The sequence below is a fragment of the Schistocerca serialis genome, unplaced genomic scaffold (assembly GCF_023864345.2).
Source record: "Schistocerca serialis cubense isolate TAMUIC-IGC-003099 unplaced genomic scaffold, iqSchSeri2.2 HiC_scaffold_1265, whole genome shotgun sequence".
NCBI classification, from domain to species: domain Eukaryota; kingdom Metazoa; phylum Arthropoda; class Insecta; order Orthoptera; family Acrididae; genus Schistocerca; species Schistocerca serialis.
The window spans coordinates 1-20,736 of NW_026047475.1; the positions used below are offsets into that span (position 1 = coordinate 1).

A 20,736-nucleotide genomic window follows, 5' to 3' on the forward strand; every position below is an offset into this window, starting at 1 on the left:
GTTCGAGCCTCACCTGGGGCATACTTTTATTTCATAGCAGCTGTCTCTGACAGCAACAGGAGGCTAGGTTTGAGATGTATCAGCTATTTGAGTAACATAATTGTGCATTCGAGACGCTAGCTGCGTCTTCCTCGGTAGTATAGTGGTTAGTATCCCCGCCTGTCACGCGGGAGACCGGGGTTCGATTCCCGCCGGGGAGGCACATCCGATTTTTAATTGCTGCTCTATCACTCGCCGAACTTAGTGTAGGACGTTTGCGGCTACTAGCACCATATCTCTCGCACAAGGGCACCTGTCTACAGCGCATCCTCGGTAGTATAGTGGTTAGTATCCCCGCCTGTCACGCGGGAGACCGGGGTTCGATTCCCCGCCGGGGAGGTGCGATTTTTATCTCACAAACCTGTTCGAGTGTTGCCCGTATGGGGGTCGTAAGAGCATTAACTTTGCGACCGTGGAGTGTAGTTGGTGCGAAATCTTAAAAAATGCTACATCTTAGGAAGTGGTTCTCGCATTCTTCACACTTCAGAATTACGGGGTTTGCTGTTAACGCTGAGTCAAAGCGCCCCAGCCCACGCTGTGGGCGTAATAATCGAGCTCGAAGCAGTCCGCAAAATAAATAATTTTAGCAGAGCGTGGTTTCGATCCACGGACCTCTGGGTTATGGGCCCAGCACGCTTCCACTGCGCCACTCTGCTGGCTAGGCTTGCGCCCGCTCTTCGCCACGTGACGTGGGACACTTGGGAAGTGTTGTCTGCGTCGCTTTCACACGCCTGTATTTAATTGCGTATCATCTCCTACAGCTCTCAGCTTGACTTGTCTCGACTTTGCTCCACTGACGCTACGCTGACGCTTGCAGGCAGCGATATTTACCACGATCGACTCGACATGCAGCTGCGAGATGCACAGGAGCAACAAAGCACTCCACGATGCGGCGACATACGAAATCCACTGCCCAGCTACGCGTCGGCAACTAACAAAATGCCGACCCTGCCAGGATTCGAACCTGGAATCTTCTGATCCGTAGTCAGACGCGTTATCCGTTGCGCCACAGGGCCAATGGCAGCACTTCTTTCTACGAGACAAGTGCAATTCGCTAAGAAACGTGTTCTCCATGGCTGAGCAAGCTCCCAAGGAAGGTACCTTTCGTGCAGCTGCGTGGCCGCAGTGCGCCTGCAGAGCTTAGAGCTTGCCACGCATCTGCTCTCGCTGTTCGACAGGTAGCAGAAGGCAAGGCGCGCGTTTTCCCGCGTTTTCTCGACGACGAGAGCCGGTTGATGTGCATGTAAGCGTAGCATATGAAACAAGAATAGCACGAAGCATTGGTAGTCAGGTGCCAAAGTCGCAGTATGGCATCAGGTGGCGATCGTATGTTTCTGTGGCCACCACTGGTTTGCAGCAAAGTGAATACCGCTAACTGAGAGCGCTGTGTTGTAGCCCCAGTGGCGCAATTGGTTAGCGCACGGTACTTATAAGGCAGTAGCCGTGAGCAATGCCGGGGTTGTGAGTTCGAGCCTCACCTGGGGCATACTTTTATTTCATAGCAGCTGTCTCTGACAGCAACAGGAGGCTAGGTTTGAGATGTATCAGCTATTTGAGTAACATAATTGTGCATTCGAGACGCTAGCTGCGTCTTCCTCGGTAGTATAGTGGTTAGTATCCCCGCCTGTCACGCGGGAGACCGGGTTCGATTCCCCGCCGGGGAGGCACATCCGATTTTTAATTGCTGCTCTATCACTCGCCGAACTTAGTGTAGGACGTTTGCGGCTACTAGCACCATATCTCTCGCACAAGGGCACCTGTCTACAGCGCATCCTCGGTAGTATAGTGGTTAGTATCCCGCCTGTCACGCGGGAGACCGGGGTTCGATTCCCCGCCGGGGAGGTGCGATTTTTATCTCACAAACCTGTTCGAGTGTTGCCCGTATGGGGGTCGTAAGAGCATTAACTTTGCGACCGTGGAGTGTAGTTGGTGCGAAATCTTAAAAAATGCTACATCTTAGGAAGTGGTTCTCGCATTCTTCACACTTCAGAATTACGGGGTTTGCTGTTAACGCTGAGTCAAAGCACCCCAGCCCACGCTGTGGGCGTAATAATCGAGCTCGACGCAGTCCGCAAAATAAATAATTTTAGCAGAGCGTGGTTTCGATCCACGGACCTCTGGGTTATGGGCCCAGCACGCTTCCACTGCGCCACTCTGCTGGCTAGGCTTGCGCCCGCTCTTCGCCACGTGACGTGGGACACTTGGGAAGTGTTGTCTGCGTCGCTTTCACACGCCTGTATTTAATTGCGTATCATCTCCTACAGCTCTCAGCTTGACTTGTCTCGACTTTGCTCCACTGACGCTACGCTGACGCTTGCAGGCAGCGATATTTACCACGATCGACTCGACATGCAGCTGCGAGATGCACAGGAGCAACAAAGCACTCCACGATGCGGCGACATACGAAATCCACTGCCCAGCTACGCGTCGGCAACTAACAAAACGCCGACCCTGCCAGGATTCGAACCTGGAATCTTCTGATCCGTAGTCAGACGCGTTATCCGTTGCGCCACAGGGCCAATGGCAGCACTTCTTTCTACGAGACAAGTGCAATTCGCTAAGAAACGTGTTCTCCATGGCTGAGCAAGCTCCCAAGGAAGGTACCTTTCGTGCAGCTGCGTGGCCGCAGTGCGCCTGCAGAGCTTAGAGCTTGCCACGCATCTGCTCTCGCTGTTCGACAGGTAGCAGAAGGCAAGGCGCGCGTTTTCCCGCGTTTTCTCGACGACGAGAGCCGGTTGATGTGCATGTAAGCGTAGCATATGAAACAAGAATAGCACGAAGCATTGGTAGTCAGGTGCCAAAGTCGCAGTATGGCATCAGGTGGCGATCGTATGTTTCTGTGGCCACCACTGGTTTGCAGCAAAGTGAATACCGCTAACTGAGAGCGCTGTGTTGTAGCCCCAGTGGCGCAATTGGTTAGCGCACGGTACTTATAAGGCAGTAGCCGTGAGCAATGCCGGGGTTGTGAGTTCGAGCCTCACCTGGGGCATACTTTTATTTCATAGCAGCTGTCTCTGACAGCAACAGGAGGCTAGGTTTGAGATGTATCAGCTATTTGAGTAACATAATTGTGCATTCGAGACGCTAGCTGCGTCTTCCTCGGTAGTATAGTGGTTAGTATCCCCGCCTGTCACGCGGGAGACCGGGGTTCGATTCCCCGCCGGGGAGGCACATCCGATTTTTAATTGCTGCTCTATCACTCGCCGAACTTAGTGTAGGACGTTTGCGGCTACTAGCACCATATCTCTCGCACAAGGGCACCTGTCTACAGCGCATCCTCGGTAGTATAGTGGTTAGTATCCCCGCCTGTCACGCGGGAGACCGGGGTTCGATTCCCCGCCGGGGAGGTGCGATTTTTATCTCACAAACCTGTTCGAGTGTTGCCCGTATGGGGGTCGTAAGAGCATTAACTTTGCGACCGTGGAGTGTAGTTGGTGCGAAATCTTAAAAAATGCTACATCTTAGGAAGTGGTTCTCGCATTCTTCACACTTCAGAATTACGGGGTTTGCTGTTAACGCTGAGTCAAAGCACCCCAGCCCACGCTGTGGGCGTAATAATCGAGCTCGACGCAGTCCGCAAAATAAATAATTTTAGCAGAGCGTGGTTTCGATTCACGGACCTCTGGGTTATGGGCCCAGCACGCTTCCACTGCGCCACTCTGCTGGCTAGGCTTGCGCCCGCTCTTCGCCACGTGACGTGGGACACTTGGGAAGTGTTGTCTGCGTCGCTTTCACACGCCTGTATTTAATTGCGTATCATCTCCTACAGCTCTCAGCTTGACTTGTCTCGACTTTGCTCCACTGACGCTACGCTGACGCTTGCAGGCAGCGATATTTACCACGATCGACTCGACATGCAGCTGCGAGATGCACAGGAGCAACAAAGCACTCCACGATGCGGCGACATACGAAATCCACTGCCAGCTACGCGTCGGCAACTAACAAAACGCCGACCCTGCCAGGATTCGAACCTGAATCTTCTGATCCGTAGTCAGACGCGTTATCCGTTGCGCACAGGGCCAATGGCAGCACTTCTTTCTACGAGACAAGTGCAATTCGCTAAGAAACGTGTTCTCCATGGCTGAGCAAGCTCCCAAGGAAGGTACCTTTCGTGCAGCTGCGTGGCCGCAGTGCGCCTGCAGAGCTTAGAGCTTGCCACGCATCTGCTCTCGCTGTTCGACAGGTAGCAGAAGGCAAGGCGCGCGTTTTCCCGCGTTTTCTCGACGACGAGAGCCGGTTGATGTGCATGTAAGCGTAGCATATGAAACAAGAATAGCACGAAGCATTGGTAGTCAGGTGCCAAAGTCGCAGTATGGCATCAGGTGGCGATCGTATGTTTCTGTGGCCACCACTGGTTTGCAGCAAAGTGAATACCGCTAACTGAGAGCGCTGTGTTGTAGCCCCAGTGGCGCAATTGGTTAGCGCACGGTACTTATAAGGCAGTAGCCGTGAGCAATGCCGGGGTTGTGAGTTCGAGCCTCACCTGGGGCATACTTTTATTTCATAGCAGCTGTCTCTGACAGCAACAGGAGGCTAGGTTTGAGATGTATCAGCTATTTGAGTAACATAATTGTGCATTCGAGACGCTAGCTGCGTCTTCCTCGGTAGTATAGTGGTTAGTATCCCCGCCTGTCACGCGGGAGACCGGGGTTCGATTCCCCGCCGGGGAGGCACATCCGATTTTTAATTGCTGCTCTATCACTCGCCGAACTTAGTGTAGGACGTTTGCGGCTACTAGCACCATATCTCTCGCACAAGGGCACCTGTCTACAGCGCATCCTCGGTAGTATAGTGGTTAGTATCCCCGCCTGTCACGCGGGAGACCGGGGTTCGATTCCCCGCCGGGGAGGTGCGATTTTTATCTCACAAACCTGTTCGAGTGTTGCCCGTATGGGGGTCGTAAGAGCATTAACTTTGCGACCGTGGAGTGTAGTTGGTGCGAAATCTTAAAAATGCTACATCTTAGGAAGTGGTTCTCGCATTCTTCACACTTCAGAATTACGGGGTTTGCTGTTAACGCTGAGTCAAAGCACCCCAGCCCACGCTGTGGGCGTAATAATCGAGCTCGACGCAGTCCGCAAAATAAATAATTTTAGCAGAGCGTGGTTTCGATTCACGGACCTCTGGGTTATGGGCCCAGCACGCTTCCACTGCGCCACTCTGCTGGCTAGGCTTGCGCCCGCTCTTCGCCACGTGACGTGGGACACTTGGGAAGTGTTGTCTGCGTCGCTTTCACACGCCTGTATTTAATTGCGTATCATCTCCTACAGCTCTCAGCTTGACTTGTCTCGACTTTGCTCCACTGACGCTACGCTGACGCTTGCAGGCAGCGATATTTACCACGATCGACTCGACATGCAGCTGCGAGATGCACAGGAGCAACAAAGCACTCCACGATGCGGCGACATACGAAATCCACTGCCCAGCTACGCGTCGGCAACTAACAAAACGCCGACCCTGCCAGGATTCGAACCTGGAATCTTCTGATCCGTAGTCAGACGCGTTATCCGTTGCGCCACAGGGCCAATGGCAGCACTTCTTTCTACGAGACAAGTGCAATTCGCTAAGAAACGTGTTCTCCATGGCTGAGCAAGCTCCCAAGGAAGGTACCTTTCGTGCAGCTGCGTGGCCGCAGTGCGCCTGCAGAGCTTAGAGCTTGCCACGCATCTGCTCTCGCTGTTCGACAGGTAGCAGAAGGCAAGGCGCGCGTTTTCCCGCGTTTTCTCGACGACGAGAGCCGGTTGATGTGCATGTAAGCGTAGCATATGAAACAAGAATAGCACGAAGCATTGGTAGTCAGGTGCCAAAGTCGCAGTATGGCATCAGGTGGCGATCGTATGTTTCTGTGGCCACCACTGGTTTGCAGCAAAGTGAATACCGCTAACTGAGAGCGCTGTGTTGTAGCCCCAGTGGCGCAATTGGTTAGCGCACGGTACTTATAAGGCAGTAGCCGTGAGCAATGCCGGGTTGTGAGTTCGAGCCTCACCTGGGGCATACTTTTATTTCATAGCAGCTGTCTCTGACAGCAACAGGAGGCTAGGTTTGAGATGTATCAGCTATTTGAGTAACATAATTGTGCATTCGAGACGCTAGCTGCGTCTTCCTCGGTAGTATAGTGGTTAGTATCCCCGCCTGTCACGCGGGAGACCGGGGTTCGATTCCCCGCCGGGAGGCACATCCGATTTTTAATTGCTGCTCTATCACTCGCCGAACTTAGTGTAGGACGTTTGCGGCTACTAGCACCATATCTCTCGCACAAGGGCACCTGTCTACAGCGCATCCTCGGTAGTATAGTGGTTAGTATCCCCGCCTGTCACGCGGGAGACCGGGGTTCGATTCCCCGCCGGGGAGGTGCGATTTTTATCTCACAAACCTGTTCGAGTGTTGCCCGTATGGGGGTCGTAAGAGCATTAACTTTGCGACCGTGGAGTGTAGTTGGTGCGAAATCTTAAAAAATGCTACATCTTAGGAAGTGGTTCTCGCATTCTTCACACTTCAGAATTACGGGGTTTGCTGTTAACGCTGAGTCAAAGCGCCCCAGCCCACGCTGTGGGCGTAATAATCGAGCTCGAAGCAGTCCGCAAAATAAATAATTTTAGCAGAGCGTGGTTTCGATCCACGGACCTCTGGGTTATGGGCCCAGCACGCTTCCACTGCGCCACTCTGCTGGCTAGGCTTGCGCCCGCTCTTCGCCACGTGACGTGGGACACTTGGGAAGTGTTGTCTGCGTCGCTTTCACACGCCTGTATTTAATTGCGTATCATCTCCTACAGCTCTCAGCTTGACTTGTCTCGACTTTGCTCCACTGACGCTACGCTGACGCTTGCAGGCAGCGATATTTACCACGATCGACTCGACATGCAGCTGCGAGATGCACAGGAGCAACAAAGCACTCCACGATGCGGCGACATACGAAATCCACTGCCCAGCTACGCGTCGGCAACTAACAAAATGCCGACCCTGCCAGGATTCGAACCTGGAATCTTCTGATCCGTAGTCAGACGCGTTATCCGTTGCGCCACAGGGCCAATGGCAGCACTTCTTTCTACGAGACAAGTGCAATTCGCTAAGAAACGTGTTCTCCATGGCTGAGCAAGCTCCCAAGGAAGGTACCTTTCGTGCAGCTGCGTGGCCGCAGTGCGCCTGCAGAGCTTAGAGCTTGCCACGCATCTGCTCTCGCTGTTCGACAGGTAGCAGAAGGCAAGGCGCGCGTTTTCCCGCGTTTTCTCGACGACGAGAGCCGGTTGATGTGCATGTAAGCGTAGCATATGAAACAAGAATAGCACGAAGCATTGGTAGTCAGGTGCCAAAGTCGCAGTATGGCATCAGGTGGCGATCGTATGTTTCTGTGGCCACCACTGGTTTGCAGCAAAGTGAATACCGCTAACTGAGAGCGCTGTGTTGTAGCCCCAGTGGCGCAATTGGTTAGCGCACGGTACTTATAAGGCAGTAGCCGTGAGCAATGCCGGGGTTGTGAGTTCGAGCCTCACCTGGGGCATACTTTTATTTCATAGCAGCTGTCTCTGACAGCAACAGGAGGCTAGGTTTGAGATGTATCAGCTATTTGAGTAACATAATTGTGCATTCGAGACGCTAGCTGCGTCTTCCTCGGTAGTATAGTGGTTAGTATCCCCGCCTGTCACGCGGGAGACCGGGGTTCGATTCCCCGCCGGGGAGGCACATCCGATTTTTAATTGCTGCTCTATCACTCGCCGAACTTAGTGTAGGACGTTTGCGGCTACTAGCACCATATCTCTCGCACAAGGGCACCTGTCTACAGCGCATCCTCGGTAGTATAGTGGTTAGTATCCCCGCCTGTCACGCGGGAGACCGGGGTTCGATTCCCCGCCGGGGAGGTGCGATTTTTATCTCACAAACCTGTTCGAGTGTTGCCCGTATGGGGGTCGTAAGAGCATTAACTTTGCGACCGTGGAGTGTAGTTGGTGCGAAATCTTAAAAAATGCTACATCTTAGGAAGTGGTTCTCGCATTCTTCACACTTCAGAATTACGGGGTTTGCTGTTAACGCTGAGTCAAAGCACCCCAGCCCACGCTGTGGGCGTAATAATCGAGCTCGACGCAGTCCGCAAAATAAATAATTTTAGCAGAGCGTGGTTTCGATCCACGGACCTCTGGGTTATGGGCCCAGCACGCTTCCACTGCGCCACTCTGCTGGCTAGGCTTGCGCCCGCTCTTCGCCACGTGACGTGGGACACTTGGGAAGTGTTGTCTGCGTCGCTTTCACACGCCTGTATTTAATTGCGTATCATCTCCTACAGCTCTCAGCTTGACTTGTCTCGACTTTGCTCCACTGACGCTACGCTGACGCTTGCAGGCAGCGATATTTACCACGATCGACTCGACATGCAGCTGCGAGATGCACAGGAGCAACAAAGCACTCCACGATGCGGCGACATACGAAATCCACTGCCCAGCTACGCGTCGGCAACTAACAAAACGCCGACCCTGCCAGGATTCGAACCTGGAATCTTCTGATCCGTAGTCAGACGCGTTATCCGTTGCGCCACAGGGCCAATGGCAGCACTTCTTTCTACGAGACAAGTGCAATTCGCTAAGAAACGTGTTCTCCATGGCTGAGCAAGCTCCCAAGGAAGGTACCTTTCGTGCAGCTGCGTGGCCGCAGTGCGCCTGCAGAGCTTAGAGCTTGCCACGCATCTGCTCTCGCTGTTCGACAGGTAGCAGAAGGCAAGGCGCGCGTTTTCCCGCGTTTTCTCGACGACGAGAGCCGGTTGATGTGCATGTAAGCGTAGCATATGAAACAAGAATAGCACGAAGCATTGGTAGTCAGGTGCCAAAGTCGCAGTATGGCATCAGGTGGCGATCGTATGTTTCTGTGGCCACCACTGGTTTGCAGCAAAGTGAATACCGCTAACTGAGAGCGCTGTGTTGTAGCCCCAGTGGCGCAATTGGTTAGCGCACGGTACTTATAAGGCAGTAGCCGTGAGCAATGCCGGGGTTGTGAGTTCGAGCCTCACCTGGGGCATACTTTTATTTCATAGCAGCTGTCTCTGACAGCAACAGGAGGCTAGGTTTGAGATGTATCAGCTATTTGAGTAACATAATTGTGCATTCGAGACGCTAGCTGCGTCTTCCTCGGTAGTATAGTGGTTAGTATCCCCGCCTGTCACGCGGGAGACCGGGGTTCGATTCCCCGCCGGGGAGGCACATCCGATTTTTAATTGCTGCTCTATCACTCGCCGAACTTAGTGTAGGACGTTTGCGGCTACTAGCACCATATCTCTCGCACAAGGGCACCTGTCTACAGCGCATCCTCGGTAGTATAGTGGTTAGTATCCCCGCCTGTCACGCGGGAGACCGGGGTTCGATTCCCCGCCGGGGAGGTGCGATTTTTATCTCACAAACCTGTTCGAGTGTTGCCCGTATGGGGGTCGTAAGAGCATTAACTTTGCGACCGTGGAGTGTAGTTGGTGCGAAATCTTAAAAAATGCTACATCTTAGGAAGTGGTTCTCGCATTCTTCACACTTCAGAATTACGGGGTTTGCTGTTAACGCTGAGTCAAAGCACCCCAGCCCACGCTGTGGGCGTAATAATCGAGCTCGACGCAGTCCGCAAAATAAATAATTTTAGCAGAGCGTGGTTTCGATTCACGGACCTCTGGGTTATGGGCCCAGCACGCTTCCACTGCGCCACTCTGCTGGCTAGGCTTGCGCCCGCTCTTCGCCACGTGACGTGGGACACTTGGGAAGTGTTGTCTGCGTCGCTTTCACACGCCTGTATTTAATTGCGTATCATCTCCTACAGCTCTCAGCTTGACTTGTCTCGACTTTGCTCCACTGACGCTACGCTGACGCTTGCAGGCAGCGATATTTACCACGATCGACTCGACATGCAGCTGCGAGATGCACAGGAGCAACAAAGCACTCCACGATGCGGCGACATACGAAATCCACTGCCCAGCTACGCGTCGGCAACTAACAAAACGCCGACCCTGCCAGGATTCGAACCTGGAATCTTCTGATCCGTAGTCAGACGCGTTATCCGTTGCGCCACAGGGCCAATGGCAGCACTTCTTTCTACGAGACAAGTGCAATTCGCTAAGAAACGTGTTCTCCATGGCTGAGCAAGCTCCCAAGGAAGGTACCTTTCGTGCAGCTGCGTGGCCGCAGTGCGCCTGCAGAGCTTAGAGCTTGCCACGCATCTGCTCTCGCTGTTCGACAGGTAGCAGAAGGCAAGGCGCGCGTTTTCCCGCGTTTTCTCGACGACGAGAGCCGGTTGATGTGCATGTAAGCGTAGCATATGAAACAAGAATAGCACGAAGCATTGGTAGTCAGGTGCCAAAGTCGCAGTATGGCATCAGGTGGCGATCGTATGTTTCTGTGGCCACCACTGGTTTGCAGCAAAGTGAATACCGCTAACTGAGAGCGCTGTGTTGTAGCCCCAGTGGCGCAATTGGTTAGCGCACGGTACTTATAAGGCAGTAGCCGTGAGCAATGCCGGGGTTGTGAGTTCGAGCCTCACCTGGGGCATACTTTTATTTCATAGCAGCTGTCTCTGACAGCAACAGGAGGCTAGGTTTGAGATGTATCAGCTATTTGAGTAACATAATTGTGCATTCGAGACGCTAGCTGCGTCTTCCTCGGTAGTATAGTGGTTAGTATCCCCGCCTGTCACGCGGGAGACCGGGGTTCGATTCCCCGCCGGGGAGGCACATCCGATTTTTAATTGCTGCTCTATCACTCGCCGAACTTAGTGTAGGACGTTTGCGGCTACTAGCACCATATCTCTCGCACAAGGGCACCTGTCTACAGCGCATCCTCGGTAGTATAGTGGTTAGTATCCCCGCCTGTCACGCGGGAGACCGGGGTTCGATTCCCCGCCGGGGAGGTGCGATTTTTATCTCACAAACCTGTTCGAGTGTTGCCCGTATGGGGGTCGTAAGAGCATTAACTTTGCGACCGTGGAGTGTAGTTGGTGCGAAATCTTAAAAAATGCTACATCTTAGGAAGTGGTTCTCGCATTCTTCACACTTCAGAATTACGGGGTTTGCTGTTAACGCTGAGTCAAAGCACCCCAGCCCACGCTGTGGGCGTAATAATCGAGCTCGACGCAGTCCGCAAAATAAATAATTTTAGCAGAGCGTGGTTTCGATTCACGGACCTCTGGGTTATGGGCCCAGCACGCTTCCACTGCGCCACTCTGCTGGCTAGGCTTGCGCCCGCTCTTCGCCACGTGACGTGGGACACTTGGGAAGTGTTGTCTGCGTCGCTTTCACACGCCTGTATTTAATTGCGTATCATCTCCTACAGCTCTCAGCTTGACTTGTCTCGACTTTGCTCCACTGACGCTACGCTGACGCTTGCAGGCAGCGATATTTACCACGATCGACTCGACATGCAGCTGCGAGATGCACAGGAGCAACAAAGCACTCCACGATGCGGCGACATACGAAATCCACTGCCCAGCTACGCGTCGGCAACTAACAAAACGCCGACCCTGCCAGGATTCGAACCTGGAATCTTCTGATCCGTAGTCAGACGCGTTATCCGTTGCGCCACAGGGCCAATGGCAGCACTTCTTTCTACGAGACAAGTGCAATTCGCTAAGAAACGTGTTCTCCATGGCTGAGCAAGCTCCCAAGGAAGGTACCTTTCGTGCAGCTGCGTGGCCGCAGTGCGCCTGCAGAGCTTAGAGCTTGCCACGCATCTGCTCTCGCTGTTCGACAGGTAGCAGAAGGCAAGGCGCGCGTTTTCCCGCGTTTTCTCGACGACGAGAGCCGGTTGATGTGCATGTAAGCGTAGCATATGAAACAAGAATAGCACGAAGCATTGGTAGTCAGGTGCCAAAGTCGCAGTATGGCATCAGGTGGCGATCGTATGTTTCTGTGGCCACCACTGGTTTGCAGCAAAGTGAATACCGCTAACTGAGAGCGCTGTGTTGTAGCCCCAGTGGCGCAATTGGTTAGCGCACGGTACTTATAAGGCAGTAGCCGTGAGCAATGCCGGGGTTGTGAGTTCGAGCCTCACCTGGGGCATACTTTTATTTCATAGCAGCTGTCTCTGACAGCAACAGGAGGCTAGGTTTGAGATGTATCAGCTATTTGAGTAACATAATTGTGCATTCGAGACGCTAGCTGCGTCTTCCTCGGTAGTATAGTGGTTAGTATCCCCGCCTGTCACGCGGGAGACCGGGGTTCGATTCCCCGCCGGGGAGGCACATCCGATTTTTAATTGCTGCTCTATCACTCGCCGAACTTAGTGTAGGACGTTTGCGGCTACTAGCACCATATCTCTCGCACAAGGGCACCTGTCTACAGCGCATCCTCGGTAGTATAGTGGTTAGTATCCCCGCCTGTCACGCGGGAGACCGGGGTTCGATTCCCCGCCGGGGAGGTGCGATTTTTATCTCACAAACCTGTTCGAGTGTTGCCCGTATGGGGGTCGTAAGAGCATTAACTTTGCGACCGTGGAGTGTAGTTGGTGCGAAATCTTAAAAAATGCTACATCTTAGGAAGTGGTTCTCGCATTCTTCACACTTCAGAATTACGGGGTTTGCTGTTAACGCTGAGTCAAAGCACCCCAGCCCACGCTGTGGGCGTAATAATCGAGCTCGACGCAGTCCGCAAAATAAATAATTTTAGCAGAGCGTGGTTTCGATTCACGGACCTCTGGGTTATGGGCCCAGCACGCTTCCACTGCGCCACTCTGCTGGCTAGGCTTGCGCCCGCTCTTCGCCACGTGACGTGGGACACTTGGGAAGTGTTGTCTGCGTCGCTTTCACACGCCTGTATTTAATTGCGTATCATCTCCTACAGCTCTCAGCTTGACTTGTCTCGACTTTGCTCCACTGACGCTACGCTGACGCTTGCAGGCAGCGATATTTACCACGATCGACTCGACATGCAGCTGCGAGATGCACAGGAGCAACAAAGCACTCCACGATGCGGCGACATACGAAATCCACTGCCCAGCTACGCGTCGGCAACTAACAAAACGCCGACCCTGCCAGGATTCGAACCTGGAATCTTCTGATCCGTAGTCAGACGCGTTATCCGTTGCGCCACAGGGCCAATGGCAGCACTTCTTTCTACGAGACAAGTGCAATTCGCTAAGAAACGTGTTCTCCATGGCTGAGCAAGCTCCCAAGGAAGGTACCTTTCGTGCAGCTGCGTGGCCGCAGTGCGCCTGCAGAGCTTAGAGCTTGCCACGCATCTGCTCTCGCTGTTCGACAGGTAGCAGAAGGCAAGGCGCGCGTTTTCCCGCGTTTTCTCGACGACGAGAGCCGGTTGATGTGCATGTAAGCGTAGCATATGAAACAAGAATAGCACGAAGCATTGGTAGTCAGGTGCCAAAGTCGCAGTATGGCATCAGGTGGCGATCGTATGTTTCTGTGGCCACCACTGGTTTGCAGCAAAGTGAATACCGCTAACTGAGAGCGCTGTGTTGTAGCCCCAGTGGCGCAATTGGTTAGCGCACGGTACTTATAAGGCAGTAGCCGTGAGCAATGCCGGGGTTGTGAGTTCGAGCCTCACCTGGGGCATACTTTTATTTCATAGCAGCTGTCTCTGACAGCAACAGGAGGCTAGGTTTGAGATGTATCAGCTATTTGAGTAACATAATTGTGCATTCGAGACGCTAGCTGCGTCTTCCTCGGTAGTATAGTGGTTAGTATCCCCGCCTGTCACGCGGGAGACCGGGGTTCGATTCCCCGCCGGGGAGGCACATCCGATTTTTAATTGCTGCTCTATCACTCGCCGAACTTAGTGTAGGACGTTTGCGGCTACTAGCACCATATCTCTCGCACAAGGGCACCTGTCTACAGCGCATCCTCGGTAGTATAGTGGTTAGTATCCCCGCCTGTCACGCGGGAGACCGGGGTTCGATTCCCCGCCGGGGAGGTGCGATTTTTATCTCACAAACCTGTTCGAGTGTTGCCCGTATGGGGGTCGTAAGAGCATTAACTTTGCGACCGTGGAGTGTAGTTGGTGCGAAATCTTAAAAAATGCTACATCTTAGGAAGTGGTTCTCGCATTCTTCACACTTCAGAATTACGGGGTTTGCTGTTAACGCTGAGTCAAAGCGCCCCAGCCCACGCTGTGGGCGTAATAATCGAGCTCGAAGCAGTCCGCAAAATAAATAATTTTAGCAGAGCGTGGTTTCGATCCACGGACCTCTGGGTTATGGGCCCAGCACGCTTCCACTGCGCCACTCTGCTGGCTAGGCTTGCGCCCGCTCTTCGCCACGTGACGTGGGACACTTGGGAAGTGTTGTCTGCGTCGCTTTCACACGCCTGTATTTAATTGCGTATCATCTCCTACAGCTCTCAGCTTGACTTGTCTCGACTTTGCTCCACTGACGCTACGCTGACGCTTGCAGGCAGCGATATTTACCACGATCGACTCGACATGCAGCTGCGAGATGCACAGGAGCAACAAAGCACTCCACGATGCGGCGACATACGAAATCCACTGCCCAGCTACGCGTCGGCAACTAACAGAATGCCGACCCTGCCAGGATTCGAACCTGGAATCTTCTGATCCGTAGTCAGACGCGTTATCCGTTGCGCCACAGGGCCAATGGCAGCACTTCTTTCTACGAGACAAGTGCAATTCGCTAAGAAACGTGTTCTCCATGGCTGAGCAAGCTCCCAAGGAAGGTACCTTTCGTGCAGCTGCGTGGCCGCAGTGCGCCTGCAGAGCTTAGAGCTTGCCACGCATCTGCTCTCGCTGTTCGACAGGTAGCAGAAGGCAAGGCGCGCGTTTTCCCGCGTTTTCTCGACGACGAGAGCCGGTTGATGTGCATGTAAGCGTAGCATATGAAACAAGAATAGCACGAAGCATTGGTAGTCAGGTGCCAAAGTCGCAGTATGGCATCAGGTGGCGATCGTATGTTTCTGTGGCCACCACTGGTTTGCAGCAAAGTGAATACCGCTAACTGAGAGCGCTGTGTTGTAGCCCCAGCATTCTGGCTTTAGCCGTCGCCGCGGTCGGACGTGCTTGTTGCTTGCTCCGCACACGCTTGCGCAATCGCCGGTGTTTTGTGTTTACGTTCAGCTGTCTGTGCATTTTAGTAGTGTTATTGCATTTGGTGGTCCTGATAAGTGTTTTTGAAGTGTTATTGTCCATTCTCCGTTTCGTTCTTCGTCGCGATTTCGGTTTGTACCGGAATTTCGTCGGCACGGAAGATCATGTCTGACACCGTCAGGAAGAATACATTAGTCTTCTCGTTCGAGAAGGAAACCCGGCCGGTCCAACCCACTGCACTGGAGATCCATGACTGGCTCACAGAGGTAATCTGTATCAATTCTGACTCTGTTCACACCACGCAGTTAGATGCTGAAAAATACTGTGTTTATGTTAAATTTCTGAACTCCGCGACTATCGATAAGTTAATTGCAAAATGGGGTAATTCTGTTGAATTTGTTCATCGAGATGGTTCAAAAAGTAATGTTTCTGTACGAAAAGCTGATATCATGTACACCAATGTGAGGATTTTGAACGTTCCTATCGAAGTTGACAATCAGTTGATCAAAGACGCTCTATCTAAATATGGGGCAGTTAAATCCATCTATAACGAAAGATGGTCGAAGCTGTACAAGATACAGTGTTATAATGGCATTAGGTCCGTCGAAATGGAGGTGAAAGCCAATATTCCGTCCCATATATCTGTTGCAGGTCATAAAGCACATGTTGTTTATTCTGGACAGGAGCGTACGTGTAATATTTGTAACGAGACAGGTCATTTCAGACAAGATTGTCCACGCCGTGTTTTTGTCCTCCGGACTAATCTAACACAGCGTCAAAAATTGACACTTAGCGACGTCTTACCAAGCAGCAACTCCCCTCCTTCTGCTAATGACAGTGGTGCAGGTACTTCTACAATGCCCGCTGTAACTAACACAGAGTTCCCACCTCTGCAAGTAATAACAAGTCACCCTTCTGTTCCCGAATGCGATCTTCAGAATAAGAAACGACCGTTGGAGGTGACTGATGACGGCTCGGACGGCGAGTCCTCCCGCAACTCCCCCTCCACCCGCAAACAGAAGCAGTGTGACGCAGATGTGTTAGAGGAAACAGACAGTACATGTATGGAAATGACGACAGCGGCTCAGACAACCCAACCGCTGTCGGCTGCCGCACAGGTACCAACCGACCACAGAGGCGAAGCAGTAACGGTTGTCGCGGCGACGGACGTGCCGCACTCCGAACCCCATGAGGTGACGGAGCAGAACCGCATTCACGAACTCACCGACCCCCAACCAACCGATTCAGTCAGTGCCCTGGAGTTAGTGCCGGAAGGACAAGGAAGTGGACGACGTGAACAGGACACTGTTGAGGCAGCTTCGGTCTCAACGGTGGTGAAGATAGACAACGCGAAGGACGGCGCGTTGAACCACGATGTCCAAAGACGTAGACTCAAACCGCAACCTAATCTCAAAGCTTCCCGTAACCAAAGCAAACAACAACCTGGACAAGATGACGCAACGGCCAAGAATGTCCTGTATGAAATTATTACGGAAAAACCTAAGGATGTACCTTCAAGTACCATTAGTGATGGAAAGCCCCTCTGCAAAACTAAAACCCGAGAACTTAGGAATACTCCACCAAACTGAGGATCACCATTCAACAAAAAAAAAAAAAAAAAAAACAAAAAAACAAAAAAAAGGGGAAAAAATATCGTTGAACCGCTTTATGTTCTGATTGTCCTATTGTCTTAGTCATTTTTCGGAGGAACCAAACGCAGTGGTTCATGTATTTTCCATACTCATAGGTATTTCTCTGTAGATTATTCTTGCAGGTGCTTGTTGAAGTGGAATATTTTATCCCTTCTAGAAGCGACACAGCTCCCTGTTTTTACCATTATTTTACAATTTTTTTTTTTATTCCTTTATGTACATTTTTATGTAAACTAAATGTCCCAGGCGTATACTTTTGCAACTATCAATATTAACAGGATTACATCGACGACTAAAATTGCGGCGCTCAAAGAGTACCTATATGAGTCAGGGACGGACATTGTTTTCCTACAAGAAGTTGTACTCACTAACCTTACAGTGCCAGGATATTTGTCTATTTCAAATGTCTCGCTTGACACTAACATAGGGACAGCAATTTTAGTCAGGGAGGGGATCCCTGTCACAGATATTGAAAGATTGGAATCCGGCAGAGCGATAGGTATAAAAGTCTTTGGTTTTACTCTTATCAATCTGTATGCCCCTTCCGGCACATCCAATAGAATGGCAAGAGCACAGTTCTTTAAAGACGAGATCATTTATTTATTGCGGAAAAACCCAACGGATCTTATAATCGGCGGTGATTTTAATTGTGTGATCAATAAAAAAGACCAGGTTCCAAATTTTAATAACTGCAATGAATTGAAGCGTTTTGTCACTGTTTTACAGCTTAAAGATGCTTGGGAAATAACGTATCCCACATTTGTGGCTTTCACATATATCGGTCCTCAATCCCGAAGTAGAATTGACAGACTCTACATATCGCAAAGTCTAGTCAGCTCTTTCATTAAAGCGGAGACGACTCCTGTCTACTTTTCTGATCATAGTGCCGTGCTTGCTACCGTCAGCCTTACTGCGCAACCTACTCGTCGTTTCAGAAGTCAATGGCACCTTAACATGTCACTGATGCAGGAAGACGGACTAGAGGAAAGTTTGACAGAAGCGTGGGCGATGTGCCTCCGCTCCGTAAACAGGCATGTCTCAGTACTAGACTGGTGGTGCAACAGGGCAAAGCCTAAACTGCGAAAAGTTCTCATCCATTATGGTGCACAACGATCGAAAGACTTGAAAAATTCCATAGAATTTTATTACACCATGCTGCGAAATCTATACGAGCAGGCAGACACTTCCAACATCCGTCTGGTAGATATCAAGCGAACCAAGGCCAAATTGCTCAGCATTAAAAGACAGCAGATGGAGGGTCTGAAAATAAAATCAAAGGCTAAAACAGTCGTGGAGGATGAACATGCTTCCTTGTACCATCTACTGAGGCACGAAAGAAATAGGAGACGCACCTTCATCGATGGACTTCAGTCTGAAAATGGCGAGACACTCACGACTCAGAGAGACATCGTCACTGCAGTGCACAAGTATTACGAAGACCTATACTCAGTCAGTCCTGTATGTGAAGAGTCCTTCGATGATTACCTTAGTTCCATAGCTCCTCAGGTGTCGGACGAGGAAAACGAAAACCTTCTCGTCGAGTGTCCTAACGAAGAAATCTACAGAACCATCTGCAAGTCTCCTTTGAAGAAATCACCGGGACCGGATGGTTTGCCTGTTGAATTTTATATACGATACTGGCCTTTGATTGGTGACATGTTTACCCGAATCACAAACGAGGTACTTCAGGGAAAACAGATACCTTCTGTTTTTAAAGAGAGTACAATAGTACTCATTCCAAAAACTACTGCAAAAACAAACCTTAATAACTTTCGTCCTATCTCTCTGTTAAACTCTGATTATAAAATCATCGGCAGAATTATAAACAACAGACTCTCACAGCTCGCTACAAAGATAGTAAGCCCATACCAGTCATGTGTTCCTAATAGGAGTATTTTTAAAAGCATAGCTGAATATAGAGATGTAATTGCAATCACTGCTGTGACCAATATCAAATGTGCTATCATGTTTATTGACTTCCAGAAAGCTTTTGATCGTGTGGATCATAGATTCCTTAATGCCACACTGAAGAAAATAGGTTTTAATGAGCGCGTCCTAAGTGTGATCAGAAATATTGCAACAGGAATCAGCGCTTGTATCTCAGTCAACAGCCAGAGGACAAAGCAGATCCAGATCAGGCGTGGCGTGCCTCAAGGCAGCCCCCTCTCAATGCTCCTCTTCGTGCTGTCTTTAGAGCCTTTTCTCCGCAGTGTTCATGTCACCCTGACTGGCCTCACATTATCTGCTCACCGAACTGTTATAAACGCCTATGCCGATGATGTCGGAGTCGTAGTGCGTAATGCTGAAGACATTTCGAAATTGGACATACTAATTAAGAAGTACTGTAGCGTCTCCGGAGCGAGTCTCAACGCAAACAAAAGCAAACTTTTAAACCTACGGGGTTTTCAACACACCACATTAGCCTGGGCGACAAAAGTCACCCAGTGCAAAGCACTGGGAATAACGCTGACGCCTTGTCCATTGAAAATGGCAGCTATCAATTGGAGAAATACGTCAGGACAAATTCTTGGAATAACAAGAGAAAACCTTTCCCGTAATATGAACCAGTTTCAGAGGGTACTTTTCATTAACAACTGCCTCCTCTCCAAAGGTTACTTTACAGCGCAGATCTTCCCGTTACCAAAAATGATTGGAAAACAGATAATGTCTACCATTGCCAGTTATCTGTGGAGAGGTGAAATATTCCGAGTAGCTGCAACAACAGCGACCTTAGATCCCAGGAAAGGAGGTTTAGGTTTAGTTGACATTAGAAATAAGGCGTCTGCACTTTTTATAAAAAGGACCGCCACTATCCTTAGCGACCACGCTGACAGCATTACAACTAAATTATTTGAAGTTGTCAGGCCTGCAAGTCTACAGCCACCGGTGAATGTGCAAAAAATAAATGACCGGCTCCAGCACGTTCGAGTATATTTCGTGGAACTCAGCTATCTTGGCAATGCCATAATCAACTCACGACGGATCACGGCCCGCGATATTCTGTGTCATCGAAGGAAAATGGAGGGGAGAAACAAATTAGAAAGCAAATACCCACATTTTGATTGGGACGCCATATGGGAAAATATTAATATGCATGGTCTTCCATCCGACGTCAAATCAACATGGTATAAAACAGTGAACGGGACCATCAGCACTAATGAAAGGCTACATGCAATCGGCATTAGCGAAACGAATCTATGTCTCAAATGCAAACTGATCGATACGTTAGTGCACAGATTAACGTGCGGTGGGAATCTACAAATCTGTAATTGGATCAGAGAACAACTTGCATTTCTTACGAGGTCTTCGGTAGAAAATTTTCCCCCTGTGACATTCCTCAGGCCTCAGACTCGCTATTTTCCCGCAGCAAAAAACAACTCCGTCCACTGGTTAATGGGACACTATGTGAACTACGTAGTTAATCACCTGGGATCTGACAATTCCATTGAGTTTTACGTGAACTTGAAGTTTGCTTTTTATAGAGCCCTGAAATATAAAGATCACAAGAAGAACTACGGCAATATGCTAAAAATAGTATTTGAGCGACTGGGCATTGGTTGACATGCGGCTGAGATAAACACAAATCATTTCTTTAAGCGAATGGACGCTTGTTTTCTAAAAACCAGGAAAAAAAAATTACAATTTTCCAGCTTCATATAACCATCACTTATACTCTGCTAACTCAGAAGGCTATTTTGTTCGTTCCACAGCAGAAGCCGAAAAAAAAACAAAAAAACGTTAAAAAGAAAAAAAAAAAAGAAAAAAAATTAAGAACAAGAAACAACAAAACATCACAATCGTAGGGTACAGATAAGCTTTTTTTTCCGATTTTATTACTAACATGGAAGTCTCATTTCTTTTAATGGAGGAGGATTTTTCTCCTTTTTTTTTATTATTATTATACCTATCAAGAAGACAATAAGGCTATGGCAATAGTGCCTTACCATAACACTTATTTTTTGCATTCAATGAAGTTTCTTCTCTTACAAGAAAAAAAAAGCGAAAATAAAACAAACAAACTAATACAAAAAAAAAAAATAGGAC

The 20,736-nt window shown here is 50.3% G+C and overlaps 41 non-coding genes across 41 annotated transcripts; 27 read left to right on the top strand and 14 right to left on the bottom strand.

Annotated features, from left to right (window-relative positions):
- The first annotated feature begins 306 nt into the window (after nucleotides 1-306).
- Nucleotides 307-378, top strand: Trnad-guc (transfer RNA aspartic acid (anticodon GUC)). Its single transcript has one exon. It is a non-coding gene; the product is annotated as a tRNA-Asp (tRNA).
- A 245-nt stretch (nucleotides 379-623) lies between these two features.
- On the bottom strand, nucleotides 624-695 carry Trnam-cau (transfer RNA methionine (anticodon CAU)). Its single transcript has one exon. It is a non-coding gene; the product is annotated as a tRNA-Met (tRNA).
- A 287-nt stretch (nucleotides 696-982) lies between these two features.
- Nucleotides 983-1,055, bottom strand: Trnar-acg (transfer RNA arginine (anticodon ACG)). The gene has a single exon. It is a non-coding gene; the product is annotated as a tRNA-Arg (tRNA).
- A 378-nt stretch (nucleotides 1,056-1,433) lies between these two features.
- Trnai-uau (transfer RNA isoleucine (anticodon UAU)) lies at nucleotides 1,434-1,525 on the top strand. Its single transcript is given in 2 exon segments — nucleotides 1,434-1,471; nucleotides 1,490-1,525. It is a non-coding gene; the product is annotated as a tRNA-Ile (tRNA).
- Nucleotides 1,526-1,810: 285 nt separating this feature from the next.
- Trnad-guc (transfer RNA aspartic acid (anticodon GUC)) lies at nucleotides 1,811-1,881 on the top strand. The gene has a single exon. It is a non-coding gene; the product is annotated as a tRNA-Asp (tRNA).
- A 245-nt stretch (nucleotides 1,882-2,126) lies between these two features.
- Trnam-cau (transfer RNA methionine (anticodon CAU)) lies at nucleotides 2,127-2,198 on the bottom strand. Its single transcript has one exon. It is a non-coding gene; the product is annotated as a tRNA-Met (tRNA).
- Nucleotides 2,199-2,485: 287 nt separating this feature from the next.
- Nucleotides 2,486-2,558, bottom strand: Trnar-acg (transfer RNA arginine (anticodon ACG)). The gene has a single exon. It is a non-coding gene; the product is annotated as a tRNA-Arg (tRNA).
- A 378-nt stretch (nucleotides 2,559-2,936) lies between these two features.
- On the top strand, nucleotides 2,937-3,028 carry Trnai-uau (transfer RNA isoleucine (anticodon UAU)). The gene is given in 2 exon segments: nucleotides 2,937-2,974; nucleotides 2,993-3,028. It is a non-coding gene; the product is annotated as a tRNA-Ile (tRNA).
- Nucleotides 3,029-3,135: 107 nt separating this feature from the next.
- Nucleotides 3,136-3,207, top strand: Trnad-guc (transfer RNA aspartic acid (anticodon GUC)). Its single transcript has one exon. It is a non-coding gene; the product is annotated as a tRNA-Asp (tRNA).
- A 107-nt stretch (nucleotides 3,208-3,314) lies between these two features.
- Nucleotides 3,315-3,386, top strand: Trnad-guc (transfer RNA aspartic acid (anticodon GUC)). The gene has a single exon. It is a non-coding gene; the product is annotated as a tRNA-Asp (tRNA).
- Nucleotides 3,387-4,438: 1,052 nt separating this feature from the next.
- On the top strand, nucleotides 4,439-4,530 carry Trnai-uau (transfer RNA isoleucine (anticodon UAU)). Its single transcript is given in 2 exon segments — nucleotides 4,439-4,476; nucleotides 4,495-4,530. It is a non-coding gene; the product is annotated as a tRNA-Ile (tRNA).
- Nucleotides 4,531-4,637: 107 nt separating this feature from the next.
- Trnad-guc (transfer RNA aspartic acid (anticodon GUC)) lies at nucleotides 4,638-4,709 on the top strand. Its single transcript has one exon. It is a non-coding gene; the product is annotated as a tRNA-Asp (tRNA).
- A 107-nt stretch (nucleotides 4,710-4,816) lies between these two features.
- Trnad-guc (transfer RNA aspartic acid (anticodon GUC)) lies at nucleotides 4,817-4,888 on the top strand. The gene has a single exon. It is a non-coding gene; the product is annotated as a tRNA-Asp (tRNA).
- A 603-nt stretch (nucleotides 4,889-5,491) lies between these two features.
- Trnar-acg (transfer RNA arginine (anticodon ACG)) lies at nucleotides 5,492-5,564 on the bottom strand. Its single transcript has one exon. It is a non-coding gene; the product is annotated as a tRNA-Arg (tRNA).
- Nucleotides 5,565-5,942: 378 nt separating this feature from the next.
- On the top strand, nucleotides 5,943-6,033 carry Trnai-uau (transfer RNA isoleucine (anticodon UAU)). Its single transcript is given in 2 exon segments — nucleotides 5,943-5,980; nucleotides 5,999-6,033. It is a non-coding gene; the product is annotated as a tRNA-Ile (tRNA).
- A 107-nt stretch (nucleotides 6,034-6,140) lies between these two features.
- On the top strand, nucleotides 6,141-6,212 carry Trnad-guc (transfer RNA aspartic acid (anticodon GUC)). Its single transcript has one exon. It is a non-coding gene; the product is annotated as a tRNA-Asp (tRNA).
- A 106-nt stretch (nucleotides 6,213-6,318) lies between these two features.
- On the top strand, nucleotides 6,319-6,390 carry Trnad-guc (transfer RNA aspartic acid (anticodon GUC)). Its single transcript has one exon. It is a non-coding gene; the product is annotated as a tRNA-Asp (tRNA).
- Nucleotides 6,391-6,635: 245 nt separating this feature from the next.
- Trnam-cau (transfer RNA methionine (anticodon CAU)) lies at nucleotides 6,636-6,707 on the bottom strand. Its single transcript has one exon. It is a non-coding gene; the product is annotated as a tRNA-Met (tRNA).
- Nucleotides 6,708-6,994: 287 nt separating this feature from the next.
- Nucleotides 6,995-7,067, bottom strand: Trnar-acg (transfer RNA arginine (anticodon ACG)). Its single transcript has one exon. It is a non-coding gene; the product is annotated as a tRNA-Arg (tRNA).
- A 378-nt stretch (nucleotides 7,068-7,445) lies between these two features.
- On the top strand, nucleotides 7,446-7,537 carry Trnai-uau (transfer RNA isoleucine (anticodon UAU)). The gene is given in 2 exon segments: nucleotides 7,446-7,483; nucleotides 7,502-7,537. It is a non-coding gene; the product is annotated as a tRNA-Ile (tRNA).
- Nucleotides 7,538-7,644: 107 nt separating this feature from the next.
- Nucleotides 7,645-7,716, top strand: Trnad-guc (transfer RNA aspartic acid (anticodon GUC)). Its single transcript has one exon. It is a non-coding gene; the product is annotated as a tRNA-Asp (tRNA).
- A 107-nt stretch (nucleotides 7,717-7,823) lies between these two features.
- On the top strand, nucleotides 7,824-7,895 carry Trnad-guc (transfer RNA aspartic acid (anticodon GUC)). Its single transcript has one exon. It is a non-coding gene; the product is annotated as a tRNA-Asp (tRNA).
- A 245-nt stretch (nucleotides 7,896-8,140) lies between these two features.
- On the bottom strand, nucleotides 8,141-8,212 carry Trnam-cau (transfer RNA methionine (anticodon CAU)). The gene has a single exon. It is a non-coding gene; the product is annotated as a tRNA-Met (tRNA).
- A 287-nt stretch (nucleotides 8,213-8,499) lies between these two features.
- Trnar-acg (transfer RNA arginine (anticodon ACG)) lies at nucleotides 8,500-8,572 on the bottom strand. The gene has a single exon. It is a non-coding gene; the product is annotated as a tRNA-Arg (tRNA).
- Nucleotides 8,573-8,950: 378 nt separating this feature from the next.
- On the top strand, nucleotides 8,951-9,042 carry Trnai-uau (transfer RNA isoleucine (anticodon UAU)). The gene is given in 2 exon segments: nucleotides 8,951-8,988; nucleotides 9,007-9,042. It is a non-coding gene; the product is annotated as a tRNA-Ile (tRNA).
- Nucleotides 9,043-9,149: 107 nt separating this feature from the next.
- Nucleotides 9,150-9,221, top strand: Trnad-guc (transfer RNA aspartic acid (anticodon GUC)). The gene has a single exon. It is a non-coding gene; the product is annotated as a tRNA-Asp (tRNA).
- Nucleotides 9,222-9,328: 107 nt separating this feature from the next.
- Nucleotides 9,329-9,400, top strand: Trnad-guc (transfer RNA aspartic acid (anticodon GUC)). The gene has a single exon. It is a non-coding gene; the product is annotated as a tRNA-Asp (tRNA).
- A 604-nt stretch (nucleotides 9,401-10,004) lies between these two features.
- Nucleotides 10,005-10,077, bottom strand: Trnar-acg (transfer RNA arginine (anticodon ACG)). Its single transcript has one exon. It is a non-coding gene; the product is annotated as a tRNA-Arg (tRNA).
- Nucleotides 10,078-10,455: 378 nt separating this feature from the next.
- On the top strand, nucleotides 10,456-10,547 carry Trnai-uau (transfer RNA isoleucine (anticodon UAU)). The gene is given in 2 exon segments: nucleotides 10,456-10,493; nucleotides 10,512-10,547. It is a non-coding gene; the product is annotated as a tRNA-Ile (tRNA).
- A 107-nt stretch (nucleotides 10,548-10,654) lies between these two features.
- Trnad-guc (transfer RNA aspartic acid (anticodon GUC)) lies at nucleotides 10,655-10,726 on the top strand. Its single transcript has one exon. It is a non-coding gene; the product is annotated as a tRNA-Asp (tRNA).
- Nucleotides 10,727-10,833: 107 nt separating this feature from the next.
- Trnad-guc (transfer RNA aspartic acid (anticodon GUC)) lies at nucleotides 10,834-10,905 on the top strand. Its single transcript has one exon. It is a non-coding gene; the product is annotated as a tRNA-Asp (tRNA).
- A 604-nt stretch (nucleotides 10,906-11,509) lies between these two features.
- Nucleotides 11,510-11,582, bottom strand: Trnar-acg (transfer RNA arginine (anticodon ACG)). The gene has a single exon. It is a non-coding gene; the product is annotated as a tRNA-Arg (tRNA).
- Nucleotides 11,583-11,960: 378 nt separating this feature from the next.
- Nucleotides 11,961-12,052, top strand: Trnai-uau (transfer RNA isoleucine (anticodon UAU)). Its single transcript is given in 2 exon segments — nucleotides 11,961-11,998; nucleotides 12,017-12,052. It is a non-coding gene; the product is annotated as a tRNA-Ile (tRNA).
- A 107-nt stretch (nucleotides 12,053-12,159) lies between these two features.
- Trnad-guc (transfer RNA aspartic acid (anticodon GUC)) lies at nucleotides 12,160-12,231 on the top strand. Its single transcript has one exon. It is a non-coding gene; the product is annotated as a tRNA-Asp (tRNA).
- Nucleotides 12,232-12,338: 107 nt separating this feature from the next.
- Trnad-guc (transfer RNA aspartic acid (anticodon GUC)) lies at nucleotides 12,339-12,410 on the top strand. The gene has a single exon. It is a non-coding gene; the product is annotated as a tRNA-Asp (tRNA).
- Nucleotides 12,411-13,014: 604 nt separating this feature from the next.
- Trnar-acg (transfer RNA arginine (anticodon ACG)) lies at nucleotides 13,015-13,087 on the bottom strand. The gene has a single exon. It is a non-coding gene; the product is annotated as a tRNA-Arg (tRNA).
- Nucleotides 13,088-13,465: 378 nt separating this feature from the next.
- Nucleotides 13,466-13,557, top strand: Trnai-uau (transfer RNA isoleucine (anticodon UAU)). The gene is given in 2 exon segments: nucleotides 13,466-13,503; nucleotides 13,522-13,557. It is a non-coding gene; the product is annotated as a tRNA-Ile (tRNA).
- Nucleotides 13,558-13,664: 107 nt separating this feature from the next.
- Trnad-guc (transfer RNA aspartic acid (anticodon GUC)) lies at nucleotides 13,665-13,736 on the top strand. Its single transcript has one exon. It is a non-coding gene; the product is annotated as a tRNA-Asp (tRNA).
- A 107-nt stretch (nucleotides 13,737-13,843) lies between these two features.
- On the top strand, nucleotides 13,844-13,915 carry Trnad-guc (transfer RNA aspartic acid (anticodon GUC)). The gene has a single exon. It is a non-coding gene; the product is annotated as a tRNA-Asp (tRNA).
- A 245-nt stretch (nucleotides 13,916-14,160) lies between these two features.
- Nucleotides 14,161-14,232, bottom strand: Trnam-cau (transfer RNA methionine (anticodon CAU)). The gene has a single exon. It is a non-coding gene; the product is annotated as a tRNA-Met (tRNA).
- A 287-nt stretch (nucleotides 14,233-14,519) lies between these two features.
- Trnar-acg (transfer RNA arginine (anticodon ACG)) lies at nucleotides 14,520-14,592 on the bottom strand. The gene has a single exon. It is a non-coding gene; the product is annotated as a tRNA-Arg (tRNA).
- Nucleotides 14,593-20,736: the final 6,144 nt, after the last annotated feature.